This window comes from Lagenorhynchus albirostris, chromosome 12 (assembly GCF_949774975.1).
Source record: "Lagenorhynchus albirostris chromosome 12, mLagAlb1.1, whole genome shotgun sequence".
NCBI lineage: Eukaryota > Metazoa > Chordata > Mammalia > Artiodactyla > Delphinidae > Lagenorhynchus > Lagenorhynchus albirostris.
Window position 1 is genome coordinate 36494923 of NC_083106.1, and position 15942 is coordinate 36510864.

At 42.4% G+C, this 15942-nt stretch overlaps 2 pseudogenes; both read right to left on the minus strand.

The window, feature by feature from the left end:
• Nucleotides 1-1489: 1489 nt before the first annotated feature.
• Nucleotides 1490-3145, minus strand: LOC132530733 (inositol-3-phosphate synthase 1-like; annotated as a pseudogene).
• Nucleotides 3146-14852: 11707 nt separating this feature from the next.
• On the minus strand, nt 14853-15410 carry LOC132530808 (protein lin-28 homolog A-like; annotated as a pseudogene).
• Nucleotides 15411-15942: the final 532 nt, after the last annotated feature.

Genomic DNA, 15942 nt, shown 5'->3' on the forward strand with positions numbered 1-15942 from the left:
TGTTTTTGTCTCTACAGTCAGTTTGACGACTAGTGCTCTAATTGATTGTTAGAAGTGCCAGACCAGATTCAACCATTCACTTAAACCAGAATACATATTAGGGTTAAGGATGAATAATTCAAGAAATATTTTGGTGGAGCTCTTTTCACATTGCAACTCTAATCAGCAGATGGAATTTAATAGCACCTGGATTAGGCAGAAACTAGTGAGGTAAAAATTTCTTCCTCTATACCTACAAAAAAATGTTCTCATTTGCACTAGGAATTTTTAAAGGGAGAAATCATTCAGATTATATCTTTTGAGTACACAGAAGGTATAGCAAGTTAGTTGAGAGCCTCCCACATGAGACAAAAGATATATGCTTTTGGATCAGAGATGAATTCACAGCAAAATGTACTCTATTGGGCTACTAGCCAAAGAGGCTTATCTGTGTTGCTTGTCACTTAATACACACAGATTCTCACATACACCCATATGCAACTACTGCTACTGCTGCTCTCCAAAATTCAACTTTAACCAAGGGAATTTCCAGCCAGGCACTACTCACTTGCCTTTCACCTCCTGTTCTCTCTCCTCCCTTCTGATTGACTGGTCTTCAGTATGTCACACTGTTGATTGATAACTTCTTGAAATAACTTCTATTTCCATAACTTCCTGGGGGACCGTAAAGATTTAGTCCTATAGTACCTGGTATAGTGGTTCCTGGCCTGTGCAGGCTTGGACTAGACTGTGCATTCTGGGGGTGGCTGCTTCTGCAGACACAGGCAAACCGAGACGTGGGTGACTCTGTGTCTGAGTCTCCTACGACTAAAGAGGAAGTATTCACTTCCGCTAAAAAGCACCAACTGCTGTCCAGTGAGTTGTCGCTGGGTGGCATTGCTGCCTGCTTACAAATGCCTTTATGAGCCTAAGGGAGTGCAGCTTGCTACTCTGAACTTTTAAAAAAATTAGCCTAGGGTAAAATTATGATGATATTTTCTGGATCTTGTGGCATTTGTAGTATGTATCACTTTTAATAATTTGTAACTTGTTTTGACTTTCTCAGTCTAATCCTTTGGTTCTAAGAGCAATATGAATTTAATAGCATGTAAATTCAGCTGTTTTAGATGGTCAGTGAATTAATAGTAAAAGAGGAGAAAGAACGAATCTGTTGCCTATCCCTTGTTTCTCATGGTGACCGCAAAATTTTGTTTTTTTTAGTTTTATGTTTCACACATAACAATAACATAGTTTAAATAAACTTCTGTTTTGTTAACCCAGTATTGTTTGTTATAGGATAAAAATAGTAAAACCAAGAAAGCTGTGTTGTTTTGATTAAAGAACTTAGCTTGGTTTTGGTGATGGTGATTGTAAATCTACTGATTTGCTGTATAAAACTTTTTTTTTTTTGATAGTAGCACTAGCTTTATTATCTTTGGGGGCCTGGAAAGGTTGGGTTCTGAGGAGCAATGGGGACAGGAGTTATGGTGGAGCTGTATGGCCATGGCCTTTAGGTGGTGGGCATCTGGGGTGACTCGGCCTACAAGTGCCCATTGGCGTCACCAGTATAGCCACTGGGGGCGGTGGGCACTGGTCCTTTCTTGCAAGGCACAGGTGGCAGCCACAAGCCCAACTCCCTTGAGGCCAGGGCACTCCATCTTGCGCTCCAGAAGCTTGTGGTTCTGCGGCCAGAGTCCCACGCAGGCTGTGAGGATATTCTCCGTGCAGCTGCGGGGGCAGAAAGACACGTTGACCACCTGGCTGCCTGGCGGCGCAAGCGGCACCTGGAAGAGGATGCCAAGTTGAGCAGCAACAGCACGGGGTGGAAGCTCTGCGGCTGTGGGTCGACGTCGGTGCAGAAGCTCACACGCTGGCACAGTTCTGTCAGCAGCGCCAGGTCCAGCATGATGGGCCCGGCCAGGAGCGAGTCCTCGCACGTGTTGAGCAGCACCAGCGTGTTGGTACCGCCCAGCATCAGCTCTGATTGCTCATCCAGGGCACGCTTGCTGTCGCCCACGTATGGCACATACTTGATGATGACACAGTGACCGGGCTCCACAAACGGCTAGTAGAGCGCTGGGTTGCTGTGCACCGTGTCGTCCACCACGCTGCTCTTGGACACCTCCTTGGAGCAGAACTGTGGCGGGGTCGACAGGTTCTGCCGGTCATTGTTGCCCAAGTGGTTGTACCTCACGATGGACGTGGTCTCGTGGCCAGAGCAGATAAGCAAACCCACGAGCACGGACTTGACCTTGGTCTGGCCCGACCTTAAGTCGTCTCCACCCACAAAGAGGCTGCACTGCCACTTGAACTCGAGGGCACCAGGCACCAGCATGGTCAGTTGGGGACCCACCGAGTAAGGAGCAGCCCTCCAAGATGCTGGCCACCACAAACAGCATGGAGGGCGACACTTCCAGGCCCAGCTGGATGGTGCTCAGCAGGTTTTCAGCGGTGTCATTGAGGCCCGGGATCACTTCGGAAAAGTGCTCCGTATTCGCTGTCTTCCGCACGATGACTTCAGCCAGCCCGGCGCCGGACTGGAAGCTGCAGGAGTCAGTACAAATCAGCTCCAGCTGCTAGGCGCGCGTGCCCAGGATGACGTAGTCGGCCCGCGCGCTCCGGTTATTTAGCCGCGAGGAACTCTGGGAGGTAGACGGAGGGCCGCAGAAGCAGAGCCTCCAGGTGCGGCCACGGTTTTTCCTGTGGCTCCTGTGTGCACTGCATCGCTTCCGCCAGGTTCAGAGACGATTATGGCCCAGACGTCGAATGCGAGGTCGTCGGGCGCCACCATGGGCAGCAGCGAGCTGAAGGGCACGAATACCTCCTGGCTTTCTTTGACCAGGCCCAGGTTAACGGGGCCGCCTGCGTCAGCGAGACTTTGTAGTTGGCCTCCTTCTGGCAGGTGCGCGTGGGCCAGGACAGGCGCAGTCGGTGGGCCCGCACTGCAGCAGTCTGGAGCCTTTGTTCGCGCCCCAGCCCACAAGCACGACCGCGAGCCCGGGCACCTGCCGGGCGGTCCGGAAGGTGAAGCCCGTGGACCTGGGGTGCCTCTTGAGGATGGCGGCTTCGCGGCTGATGCACGTCATCCGGTACTTACTGCACCTCGCTGGCCTTGGACTGTAGACCATGTTGGACTCTGGACCACAAACTCGGTGGCGACCTCCATCGCGACGAGCGGCACGGAGTCAGCTGGGACAGCGGCGGACAGCTAAGTAAAACTTTAGAAAGCTTTTAATAGAGCTATAAAGTGAGTCATAAAATGAATTTTTATATAAAAAGATATCACATAACAGTTTAAATTCAACTTGGTTTGAATCAAACATATTCTCATAGACCGAAGACTCTATGAAAATATTTATCTGATTGGGCATTTCAATGAGAACTAGTCCCTTTGTTTTATGGTAGCTGAGGTCCTGACTGACATCTCCTGTAAAATAGTGAAGGGATGACTTAATTCCTTTTATTTCATAATAATTTAATTTCTAGAAGCCCACATAACCTTACAATCAATTATTTTATTGTCAGTATTTAATGCAAAACCTTAGATGGTATGACTGGGATGTAGAATCAAAGAATATATGTTGAAAAAAATTTTAAAACTAAATTGTTTGCATATTTATTTACTCTATGAAGTCTTTTAAACACTAGATGGCGCTAAAAATATATCATGATAAATTTTGTTATTCATCAAGAGGTTATATTAATTTTATGACCTCGTTAGTTGGTGCATTCTTTGTTTATATTTTTTAAACATTTAAAACAACTTAAGTGCTGCTAGTGTAATTGATTATTGAAATAGGTAATAAAATCACCAAACTGTAGAAATACAGAATTTGTAATTAAAATTATTCAAAGTGTTATTTTGGTGGCCCACAGATATTGCCTTATGCAGGCTTTCTCATCATATAAGGTTCCTCTCCTCTAAATTCACTAAGAGGAAGAAATACTTTGCAAATGGACATAATGAATAGGTTCATGAACTGTTTGATAATCTGATTAATGATGAGGTGTGACGTATGAACACATTGATAAAAGATTTAAATTCTTGACCCGTGATACTTCCTCCAACAAAGATAACATAAAACTAATGATACGCCACTACATGAGGACATCAGTGATTCAGGATTGATTTGTTGTCATTTCAAGGAATATTTACAATTAGTGCACAGAATGCTTTGAAATCACCTGCAATGTCACACAATTTAAAGGGTTTCCTCAATTTTACAGTAGTCCTAAAATTTTACCCATTATTAATAGATATTTTGTGAAGTTGAAAGAAACTTTTATATACTATTGCTAGTAAACACATTATGATCAGCTGTGCTAGAGGAAAGCCTGAGTTATCTTCCTTGTCCTAAGGAGACAGGATAGAAGAGTATAGCCAGTCCCTGGAGAGAGGTGTGTTAGATAGTAACATAATTCAAGTGTTCCATAGTGTCTGGATCTTGTGATATTTGTGGTATTTGCTGCTTTTAAAAGTTTCTCATTTGTTGTGACTTATTTTCTCATGACAAATACATATTCATTTTTGTATGTAATTTTGTATTCTTTTTCTTAAATTGGGCTCAAAAAACTGTATAAGCTTCAAATTGCACAAATTATTCATTTTTATTCCATACAGTCTATGCTTCTTTTTTTCACTATTGGACTTTTGTTTATGTTGTTTTCTTTGTTTTTTTATGCCCTTTCTCTCAGTATTGCCTTTCTAATTTCTACTTGCCTAGGTCTACAAGACCTGGTACATATATCATATTTCCTTCATGAAAAGGGCTCTGATCTCTTTCCCAAAACTCTGCACTTCAAGTCAGTCAAGAGTAATTTCTCCCTCATCTAGAAAAATGTATTTCTATTTCTTTTGTGACCCATTTCTTTGTATATCTTGTATTATATATATTTATGAATGTGTTATTTTCCCCTATTGGGGTCTTAACTTCCTGATGAAAGAGTCTCAATCTTACCCATATTTGCATCCCATGTAGTACCTAGCACAGTAATTTATATATTATAGGCAACCCACAAATATGTGTAAAATAAATTAATGAGGGCATGAAAATTGTTTGATCTGAGGGTCACAGCATATGTTCTTCTCTGCCTGTTTATTTGAACTCTGAATATTTTGGTCTTAGGTATATGCTTATATTTAAAATACAATATGCATCAACCAGACTCTTGGAGAAAATAAAGGAGCGTATTCTACATTTACAAGAAATCGTGGTCCTATCTCGATATAGGCAACATTACAATACCATAGATTCCTCTTCCAGCATATATTTAGTCTACATCAGAAGGCATCAAACTATAGCCATGGGCTAAATCCAGCCAGCTGCCTGTTTTTGTAAGTAAAGTTTTATTGAAACACAGCTTATTCATTTTTATCATGTCTGTGGTTGTTTTCAAGCCACAAAAGCAAAGTTGAGTAGTTTCGACAGAGACTGTTATAGTGAGCAAAACCTAAAATCTTTACCATCTGGTGCTTTATTTATTTTTTAACATCTTTATTGGAGTTATAGTTGCTTTACAATGGTATGTTAGTTTCTGCTGTATAACAAAGTGAACCAGCTATACATAAACATATATCCCCATATTTCCTCCCTCTTGCATCTCCCTCCCACCCTCCCTATCCCACCCCTCTAGGTGGACACAAAGCACCGAGCTGATCTCCCTGTGCTATGTGGCTGCTTCCCACTAGCTATCTGTTTTACATTTGGCAGTGTATATATGTCCATGCCACTCTATCACTTTGACCCAGCTTAGCCTTCCTCTTCCCCGTGTCCTCAGGTCCATTCTCTATGGCTACGTTTTTATTCTTGTCCTGCCCTTAGGTTCTTCAGAACCATTTTTCTTTCTTTCTTTTTTTTTTTTACATTCCATATATATATGTTAGCATATGGTATTTGTTTTCCTAATTCTGACTTACTTCACTCTGTATGAAGACTCTGGGTCCATCCACCTCACTACAAATAACTCAATTTTGTTTATTTTTATGGCTGAGTAATATTCCATTGTATAAATGTGCCACATCTTCTTTATCCATTCATCTGTTGATGGACACTTAGGTTGCTTCCATGTGCTGGCTATTGTAAATAGAACTGCAATGAACATTGTGGTACATGACTCTTTTTGAATTATGGTTTTCTCAAGGTATATGCCCAGTAGTGGGATTGCTGGGTCGTATAGTAGTTCTATTTTTAGTTTTTTAAGGAACCTTCATAATGTTCTCCATAGTGGCTGTATCAATTTACATTCCCACCAACAGTGCAAGAGGGTTCCCTTTTCTCCACACCCTCTCCAGCATTTATTGTTTGTAGATTTTTTGATGATGGCCATTCTGACTGGTGTGAGGTGATACCTCATTGTAGTTTTGATTGGCATTTCTCTAATGATTAGTGATGTTGAGCATCCTTTCATGTGTTTGTTGGAAATCTATATATCTTCATTGGAGAAATGTCTATTTAGGTCTTCTGCCATTTTTGGATTGGGTTGTTTGTTTTTTTGATATTGAGCTGCATGAGCTGTTTATATATTTTGGAGATTAATCCTTTGTTGGTTGATTCGTTTGCAAATATTTTCTCCCATTCTGAGGGTTGTCTTTTGGTCTTGTTAATGGTTTCCTTTGCTGTGCAAAAGCTTTGAAGTTTCATTAGTTCCCATTTGTTTATTTTTGTTTTTATTTCCATTTCTCTAGGAGGTGGGTCAAAAAGGATCTTGCCATGATATATGTCATAGAGTGTTCTGCCTAAGTTTTCCTCTAAGAATTTTATAGTGCCTGGCCTTACATTTAGGTCTTTAATCCATTTTGAGTTCATTTTTGTGTATGGTGTTAGGGAGTGTTCTAATTTCATTCTTTCACATGTAGTTGTCCAGTTTTCTCAGCACCACTTCTTGAAGAGGCTGTCTTTTCTCCATTGTATATTCTTGCCCCCCTTATCAAAGATAAGGTGACCATATGTGTGTGGGTTTATCTCTGGGCTTTCTATCCTGTTCCATTGATCTATATTTCTGTTTTTGTGCCAGTACCATACTATCTTGATTACTGTAGCTTTGTAGCATAGTCCGAAGTCTGTGAGCCTGATTCCTCCAGCTCAGTTTTTCTTTCTCAAGATTGCTTTGGCTATTCGGGGTCTTTTGTGTTTCCATACAGATTGTGAAATTTTTTGTTCTAGTTCTATGAAAAGTGCCATTGGTCATTTGATAGGGATTGCATTGAATCTGTAGATTGCTTTAGGTACTATACTCATTTTCACAATGTTGATTCTTCCAATCCAAGAACATGGTATATCTCTCCATCTGTTTGTATCATCTTTAATTTCTTTCATCAGTGTCTTATAGTTTTCTGCACACAGGTCTTTTGTCTCCTTAGGTAGGTTTATTCCTAGGTATTTTATTCTTTTTGTTGCAGTGGTAAATGGGAGTGTTTCCTTAATTTCTCTTTCAGATTTTTCATCATTAGTGTGTAGGACTGCAAGAGATTTCTGTGCATTAATTTTATATCCTGCTGCTTTAGCAAATTCATTGTTTAGCTCTAGTAGTTTTCTGGTAGCATCTTTGGGGTTCTCTATCATGTCATCTGCGAACAGTGACAGTTTTACTTCTTCTTTTCTGATTTGGATTCCTTTTATTTCTTTTTTTTCTCTGATGGCTATGACTAAAACTTCCAAAACTATGTTGAATAATATGTGGTGAGTGTGGGCAACCTTGTCTTGTTCCTGATCTTAGTGGAAATGGTTTCAGTTTTTCACCATTGAGAACAATGTTGGCTGTGGGTTTGTCATATATGGCCTTTATTATGTTGAGGTAAGTTCCCTCTATGCCTACTTTCTGGAGAGTTTTTATCAAAAATTGGTATTGAATTTTGTCAAAAGCTTTTTCTGCATCTACTGAGATGATCATATGTTTTTTCTCCTTCAGTTTGTTAATATGGTTTATCACGTTGATTGATTTGCATATATTGAAGAATCCTTGAATTCCTGGGATAAACCCCACTTGATCATGGTATATGATCCTTTTAATGTGCTGTTGGATTCTGTTTACTAGTATTTTGTTGAGGATTTTTGCATCTATATTCATCAGTGATATTGGTCTGTAGTTTTCTTTTTTGTGACATCTTTGTCTGGTTTCGGTATCAGGGTAATGGTGGCCTTGTAGAATGAATTTGGGAGTGTTCCTCCCTCTGCTATATTTTGGAAGAGTTTGAGAAGGATAGGTGTTAGCTCTTCTCTAAATGTTTGATAGAATTCATCTCTGAATCCATCTGGTCCTGGGATTTTGTTTGTTGGAAGATTTTTAATCACAGTTTCAATTTCAGTGCTAGTGATTTGTCTGTTTATATTTTCTGTTTCTTCCTGGTTCAGTTTCGGGAGGTTGTGCTTTTCTAAGAATTTGTCCATTTCTTCCAGGTTGTCCATTTTATTGGCATATAGTTGCTTGTAGTAATCTCTCATGATCCTTTGTATTTCTGCAATCTCAGTTGTTACTTCTTTTTCATTTCTAATTCTATTGATTTGAGTCTCCCTTTTTTTCTTGATGAGTCTGGCTACAGGTTTATCAATTTTCTTTATCTTCTCAAAGAACCAACTTTTAGTTTTATTCATCTTTGCTATTGTTTTCTTCATCTGTATTTCATTTATTTCTGATCTGATCTTTATGATTTCTTTCCTTCTGCTAACTTCGGGGGTTTTTTGTTTTTCTTTCTCTAACTGCTTTAGATGTAAAGTTAGGTTGTTTATTTTAGATGTTTCTTGTTTCTTGTGGTAGGATTGTATTGCTATAAACTTCCCTCTTAGAACTGCTTTTGCTGCATCCCATAGGTTTTAGGTCATCATGTTTTCATTGTCATTTGTTTCTAGGTATTTTTTGATTTCTTCTTTGATTTCTTCAGTGATCTTTTGGGTATTTAGTAGTGTATTGTTTAGCCTCCATATGTTTGTATTTTTCACAGATTTTTTTTCCTGTAATTGATATCTAGTCTTAGAGCGTTGTGGTCAGAAAAGATACTTGGTATGATTTCAATTTTCTTAAATTTACCAAGGCTTGATTTGTGACCCAAGATATGATCTATCCTGGAGAATGTTCCATGAGCACTTGAGAAGAAAGTGTATTCTGTTGTTTTTGGATGGAATGTCCTATAAATTATCAACTAAGTCCATCTTGTTTAATGTATCATTTAAAGCTTGTGTTTCCTTATTCATTTATATTTTGGATGATCTGTCCATTGTTGAAAGTGGGGTGTTAAAGTCCCCTACTAAGATTGTGTTACTGTCGATTTCCCCTTTATGGCTGTTAGCATTTGCCTTATGTATTGAGGTGCTGCTGTGTTGGGTACCTAAATATTTACAATTGTTATATCATCTTCTTGGGTCGGTCCCTTGATCATTATGTAGTGTCCTTCTTTGTCTCTTGTAATAGTCTTTATTTTAAAGTCTGTTTTGTGAGATATGAGAAATGCTACTGCAGCTTTCTTTTGATTTCCATTTGCATGGAATATCTTTTTCCATCCCCTCACTTTCAGTCTGTATGTGTCCCTAGGTCTGAAGTAGGTCTCTTGTAGACAGTATATATATAGGTCTTCTTTTGGTATCCATTTCGCCAGTCTGTGTCTTTTAGTTGGAGCATTTAATCCATTTATATTTAAGGTAGTTATCGATATGTGTGTTCGTATTATCATTTTCTTAATTGTTTCAGATTTGTTATTTCAGGTGTTTTCCTTCCCTTTGTTTCCTGCCTAGAGAAGTTCCTTTAGCATTTGTTGTAAAGCTGGTTTGGTGGTGGTGAATTCTCTTGGCTTTTGCTCGTCATTAAAGGTTTTAATTTCTCTGTCGAATCTGAATGAGATCCTTGCTGGGTAGAGTAATCTTGGTTGTAGGTTTTTCTCTTTCATCACTTTAAATATGTCCTGCCAGTCCCTTCTGGCTTGCAGAGTTTCTGCTGATAGATCATCTGTTAATCTTATGGAGATTCCCTTGTATGTTATTTGTTGCTTTTCCCTTGCTGCTTTTAATATTTTTTTATATTTAATTTTTGATCATTTGATTAATATGTGTCTTGACATGTTTCTCCTTGGATTTAACCTGTATGGGACTCTCTGTGCTTCCTGAACTTGACTGACTATTTCCCTTCCCATGTTTGGAAGTTTTCAACTATAATCTCTTCAAATATTTTCTCAGTCCCTTTCATTTTTTCTTCTTCTTTTTCTATAATTTGAATGTTGGTGCATTTTATGTTGTCCCAGAGGTTTCTGAGACTGTCCTCAATTCTTTTCATTCTTTTTTCTTTATTCTGCTCTGTGGTAGTTATTTCCACTATTTTATCTTCCAGGTCACTCATCCGTTTTTCTGCCTCAGTTTTTCTGCTATTGATTCCTTCTAGAGAATTTTAAATTTCATTTATTGTGTGTTTAAATTTCATTTATTGTGTGTTTCATCATTGTTTGTTTGCTCTTTAGTTCTTCTAGGTCCTTGTTAAATGTTTATTGTATTTTCTCCATTCTATTTCCAAGATTTTGGATCATCTTTACTATAATTACTCTGAATTCTTTTTCAGGTAGACTGCCTATTTCCTCTTCATTTGTTTCTTCTGGTGGGTTTTTACCTTGCTTCCTTCATCTGTGTATTTCTCTGTCTCTCTTTTGCTTAACTTACTGTGTTTGGGGTCTCCTTTTTGCAGGCTGCAGGTTCGTAGTTCCCTTTGTTTTTGGTGTCTGCCCCCAGTGGTTGGTTCAGTGGGTTGTGTAGGCTTTCTGGTGGAGGGGACTGGTGCCTGTGTTCTGGTGGATGAGGCTGGATGTTATGTTCCTGGTGGGCAGGGCCACGTCTGGTGGTGTGTTTTGGGGTGTCTGTAAACGTATTATTTTAGGCAGCCTCTCTGCTAATGGGTGGGGTTGTGTTCCTGTCTTGCTAGTTGTTTGGCATGGGGTTTCCAGCACTGGAGCTTGCTGCTCATTGAGTGGAGCTGGGTCTTTGCGTTGAGATGGAGATCTCTGAGAGAGCTTTTGATGTTTGATATTACATGGGGCTGGGAGGTCTCTGGTGGACCAATGTCCTGAACTCAGATATCCCACCTCAGAGGCTCAGGCCTGACACCCAGCCAGAGCACCAAGACCCTGTCAGCCACACGGCTCAGAAGAAAAGGGAGAAAAAGAAAGAAGGAAAGAAAAATAAAATCAAACAAAACAAAATAAAAGTTATTAAAATAAAAAATATATTATTAAAAATAAAAAAATTAAAAAGTAATAAAAAAAAGAAAGAAAGAAGAGAAACCAAACCAGAAAACAAATCCGCCAATGATAACAAATGCTAAAAACTATACTAAAAAAACCAAACAAACCGGACAGACAGAACCCTAGGGCAAATGGTAAAAGGAAAGCTGTACAGACAAAATTACACAAAGAAGTATACATATACACACTCACAAAAAGAAGAATATATATATAAAAAAAAGGAAGAGAGCAAGCAAATCAATAAACAAATCTACCAATGATAATAAACTCTAAATACTAAACTAAGATAAAGATAAAACCAGAAGCAAATTAGATGCAGAAAGCAAACCCCAAGTCTACAGTTGCTCCCAAAGTCCACTGCCTCAATTTTGGGATGATTCGTGTCTCTTCAGGTATGCCACAGCTGCAGGGTACATCAATTTGATTGTAGAGATTTAATCCGCTGCTCCTGAGGCTCCTGGGAGAGATTTCCCTTTTTCTTCTTTGTTGTCACAGTTCCTGGGGTTCAGCTTTGGATTTGGACCTGCCTCTGCATGTAGGTCGCCTGAGGCCGTCTGATCTTCACTCAGACAGGACAGGGTTAAAGGAGCAGCTGATTTGGGGGCTCTGGCTCACTCAGGCCGGGGGGAGGGAGGGGTATGGATTCGGGGTGAGCCTGTGGCAGCAGAGGCCGGCGTGACGTTGCACCAGCCTGAGGCGCGCCACGCGTTCTCCCGGGGAAGTTGTCCCTGGATCACAGGACTCTGGCATTGGAGGGCTGCACAGGCTCCCGGGAGGGTGGATAGTGACCTGTGCTCGCACATAGGCTTCTTGGTGGCTGCAGTAGCAGCCTTAGCATTTCATGTCAGTCTCTGGTATTGGTGCTGATAGCTGCAGCTCATGCCTATCTCTGGAGCTCATTTAGGCAGTGCTCCGAATCCCCTCTCCTCGTGCACCCTGAAACAATGGTCTCTTGCCTCTTAGGCAGGTCCAGACTTTCTCCTGGACTTCCTCCTGGCTAGGGGTGGTGCACTAGCCCCCTTCAGGCTGTGTTCACGCCGCCAACCCCAGTCCTCTCCCTGGGATCCGACCTCTGAAGCCTGAGCCTCAGCTCCCAGCCCCCACCCGCCCCGGCAGGTGAGCAGACAAGCCTCTCGGGCTGGTGAGTGCAGGTCGGCACCGATCCTCTGTGCGGGAATCTCTCTGCTTTGCCCTCTGCACCCCTGTTGCTGCGCTCTCCTCTGTGGCCCCGAAGCTCCCCCCCTCCGCCACCCGCAGTCTCTGCCCGTGAAGGTGCTTCCTAGTGTGTGAAAACCTTTCCTCCTTTACAGCTCCCTCCCAGAGGTGTAGGTCCTGTCCCTATTCTTTTGTCTCTGTTTTTTCTTTTTTCTTTTGCCCTAGCCAGGTACGTGGGGAGTTTCTTGCCTTTTGGGAAATCTGAGGTCTTCTGCCAGCATTCAGTAGGTGTTCTGTAGGAGTTGTTCCTCATGTAGATGTATTTTTGATGTATTTGTGGGGAGGAAGGTGATCTCCACATCTTACTCCTCTGCCATCTTGAAGCTCAAAGTCCCCTGGTCCTTTAATAAGAAAATTCTGCTGACCTCTGATATAAATCTTATTCGTAGTTAGCCAGATGACTGGATAGGAGAATGCAAATCTTTTCTTTTAAAAAATGACTTGGGAATAAGAGAACTACTAAAATTTGAGTTTTGGAGCTATCACTTTTTCAGAGTGTTTGAGAGGTTAGTGTTCTCTTGGAGCACGTACACCCCATTGGGTAGTAGGAACTACTCCATAGAAGTTTGTAAACAAAAATCCCCAAAAGAACATGGAGAAAGACCAACACATTGTATTTCCACAGAGTAGGCCAATTAGCAGTCACCAAATCAGTAACTTGTAAAGTCCTACAGGGCCCAGACAAATACAGTAACTGGTGGGGGAGGGGTGCATTTGGGGGAGACAAGAATCCAGGATCAGACACACAGCACCCAGTTCTCTCCATTGCGTTCGCTGATCTCAACACAGTGAGGTACGTCTGTGGTGATCTTACAGCATGTAAGGGAAATCCCCTTTTCTCCTCGAGCTTCCACAACACTATTAATCACTGCTGCAACACGGCAGGACATGGGCTCCTTGCACCACGAAGAAGTCATTGCTGTGGTCTTTCTGGAAGCCAAGGAAGAAAAGCTCAGAATTTTTAAAGGTTAAGGATTTTAGTCCTTGCTTCATATATCCATTCCTGGGCAGCACAGGATGTATACAAAGGTATCGTTCTTAAAACCTGTCCTTCTCAGCTCACATTAAAACACACACACACACACACACACACACACACACACACACACACACACACACACACACACACACACACACACACACACACACACACACACACACACACACACACACACTCTCTCTCCCTGTTGTGCATGGTAGGCCTGGCCCAATCCAGTGAAGGATGGATCTGGTATGCAGAGTGAGTGCCATGTCCAGAGATTAGAGCTCTGGAACGGGAGACCTTTATCCCATAGGTGACCCACATCCATTCTTGGCTTTTGCTTGGTGCCTTTCACCTGGCCCACCTAACCTGGCTCAGCCTCTCCTAACCGCTCTGCCTCGCCTTTTCCTGTTCATACCAATTTCCAGTCTTCCAGGAGAAGGAGATCAAGTCATGGGGCAACCCAGTTAAAACCTAGTCTCCCATGAAACATTGACGGTAGAGAGGTTGCCAGAGGATACTATAGCAGAAAAGCCAGCTCTAATTGGCAAAAATGAGGTAGTTCAATAGGTTGTGCACTCCAAATAGTCATTCTCCATGGTGAGAGAACAAAAGGTGAGAGAACAAAAGGTGTCTCTGCTGTGCAGACCCTGAGACCACTGTGCAGGAATAAGGGTCTTAGATGAAAACACAAAACCAGAATATTTATATTAAGAAAAAAGTTAACTCAAGATATACCATTTGCACACAACTAGTTCAGTTGGCATCCTGAGACAGTGGGACCCAAGGTGCAGTTATTGAAGGGAGCAAATAAACATAAGCGTCTTGGCTTAGAATACCATATGGGAGGGAGTGGGCAGCTGAGCAGCAAGTCTGCAGCTGTCTCCCCAAGCACCCCTTTTGCCTGTCATCACAACCCATTTCTTGGGACAGTTCCTGGCACCCTATCTCAAGAGTGGGTTATGAGGAGACAAGATGTGGAAAAATCCAGCCTTACCCCTGAGAGATCCCCTCCTATGGAATATAGTGGCTTGTGGGTTGAACCCATCAAGGTTAGGCATGAGGTGGTCTCACGCCTAATCTTTTCACTCTGGCATGATAAATATTATTGTTACATACCCTTCTTTAAAAGGAAAACAACTTCTCTACTCAGGCCACTTTCAAAAGCTGGAGATTCGGGGGGTGGAGACTTGGATAAAGCATACAGGCTCTAGAGGGATTTCCTCCAAAGCCCTCCTGTGCATTTGAACAGAGTATGGTTGGAGTTCCTTTGTCTCACCACTACCCTGACCCAAGTGGGAAGAGGGGGCGATGGTGTGGACCCAGTCAGAGATACATGGTAGTGCCAGCTGCCCCTACCCACCCTGTCCCCACTTTGCCACTCTGCAGATTGATGCCCGCTCCTGGAAACTTCCTGATGGCAAAAGGATGGCCCCCATACTGAGGCTCAGTCCTTAGCCTCTAAAGCAGGGCAGGGCCCTGGATCTCCTCTTCCTCCCCAAAGTATGCTGGCCTTCCTTGTGAGCTGGGGACTTTCAGTGTACAGAAGGCTGCCACGTGGCAGATGTGGCATGTCTGGGCCTGGGGTGGCTCCTTGCATTCCTTGCCCTGATGGTCTAGACCTCCACAGTTGTCTCATCTGTCTCACTTTCATCTTCCTTCTGCATGTATTTCCCTTTTGGCCACCTCACACTCCCAATACCGAGCACCCACCAGGGCTGGTGACACAGAGATTCCAGTCCCTAAGAGGACTTCTCAGAGGTGAACTCCGTTGCCTCACCATCCTTCAGGCTCCGGAAGCCCTCCGTGTGCAGTTTACTCTGGGGCACAAAGTGCAGCACGACCTTGGGGCTGGCAGTCACAAACGGCAAGCACGACCTGTGCTCCCGCTGGGACCCACTTACAGGTGCTGGCATGGTGCTGCAGCTGCGGCTCTGCCATCTGGGCCATGTCCTCTGACGCCACCTCTGGTGCCTTGGTGCTGCCACCTGCGAACTGCTGGCCTGACGTGGAGACCATGGTAGTCGGTTGAGCTCCTGATCAAGAGGTTGCTGCCCCCTGAGAAATCCAGAGGCAAAAGGTGGTGGGAGAAGAGGCTGCTGCAGCTTCTGTAGTACTCCAGGTGATGCTTATGACACGAGCATTTGAGAATCGTGATTTAGATAGAGCAAGAGAGTGCGTGAGGAGCAGGTTTAAATAGTGTATAAGCATGTAGGAGAGATTACTTACGATAGACCTGCGGCTTCCAAAGCTCACGCTGGGGAGGTTAGGAGAGTACGGAGGAATGGGATTTGAGATTGGGTAAATAAGCATCAGATAGTTAGCATCTGGACTCTGATGGCTCTGGGAGAGTGGACTTGGACCTGAGGTACTTAGGAAGAATCTCAGTAACTGTCAGAGGTGATGTGTCTGAAATAATTGAACTGAGAATAAAATTGCACTTAACTGTGAAGAATGCACTTTATTCAAGATCCAGTCATAATTGTAAATCCAGTAGTTCTCACCCAGGTCTAATCACAGTAGCACCAAAATTGAAGTTACTGCTTTTTTT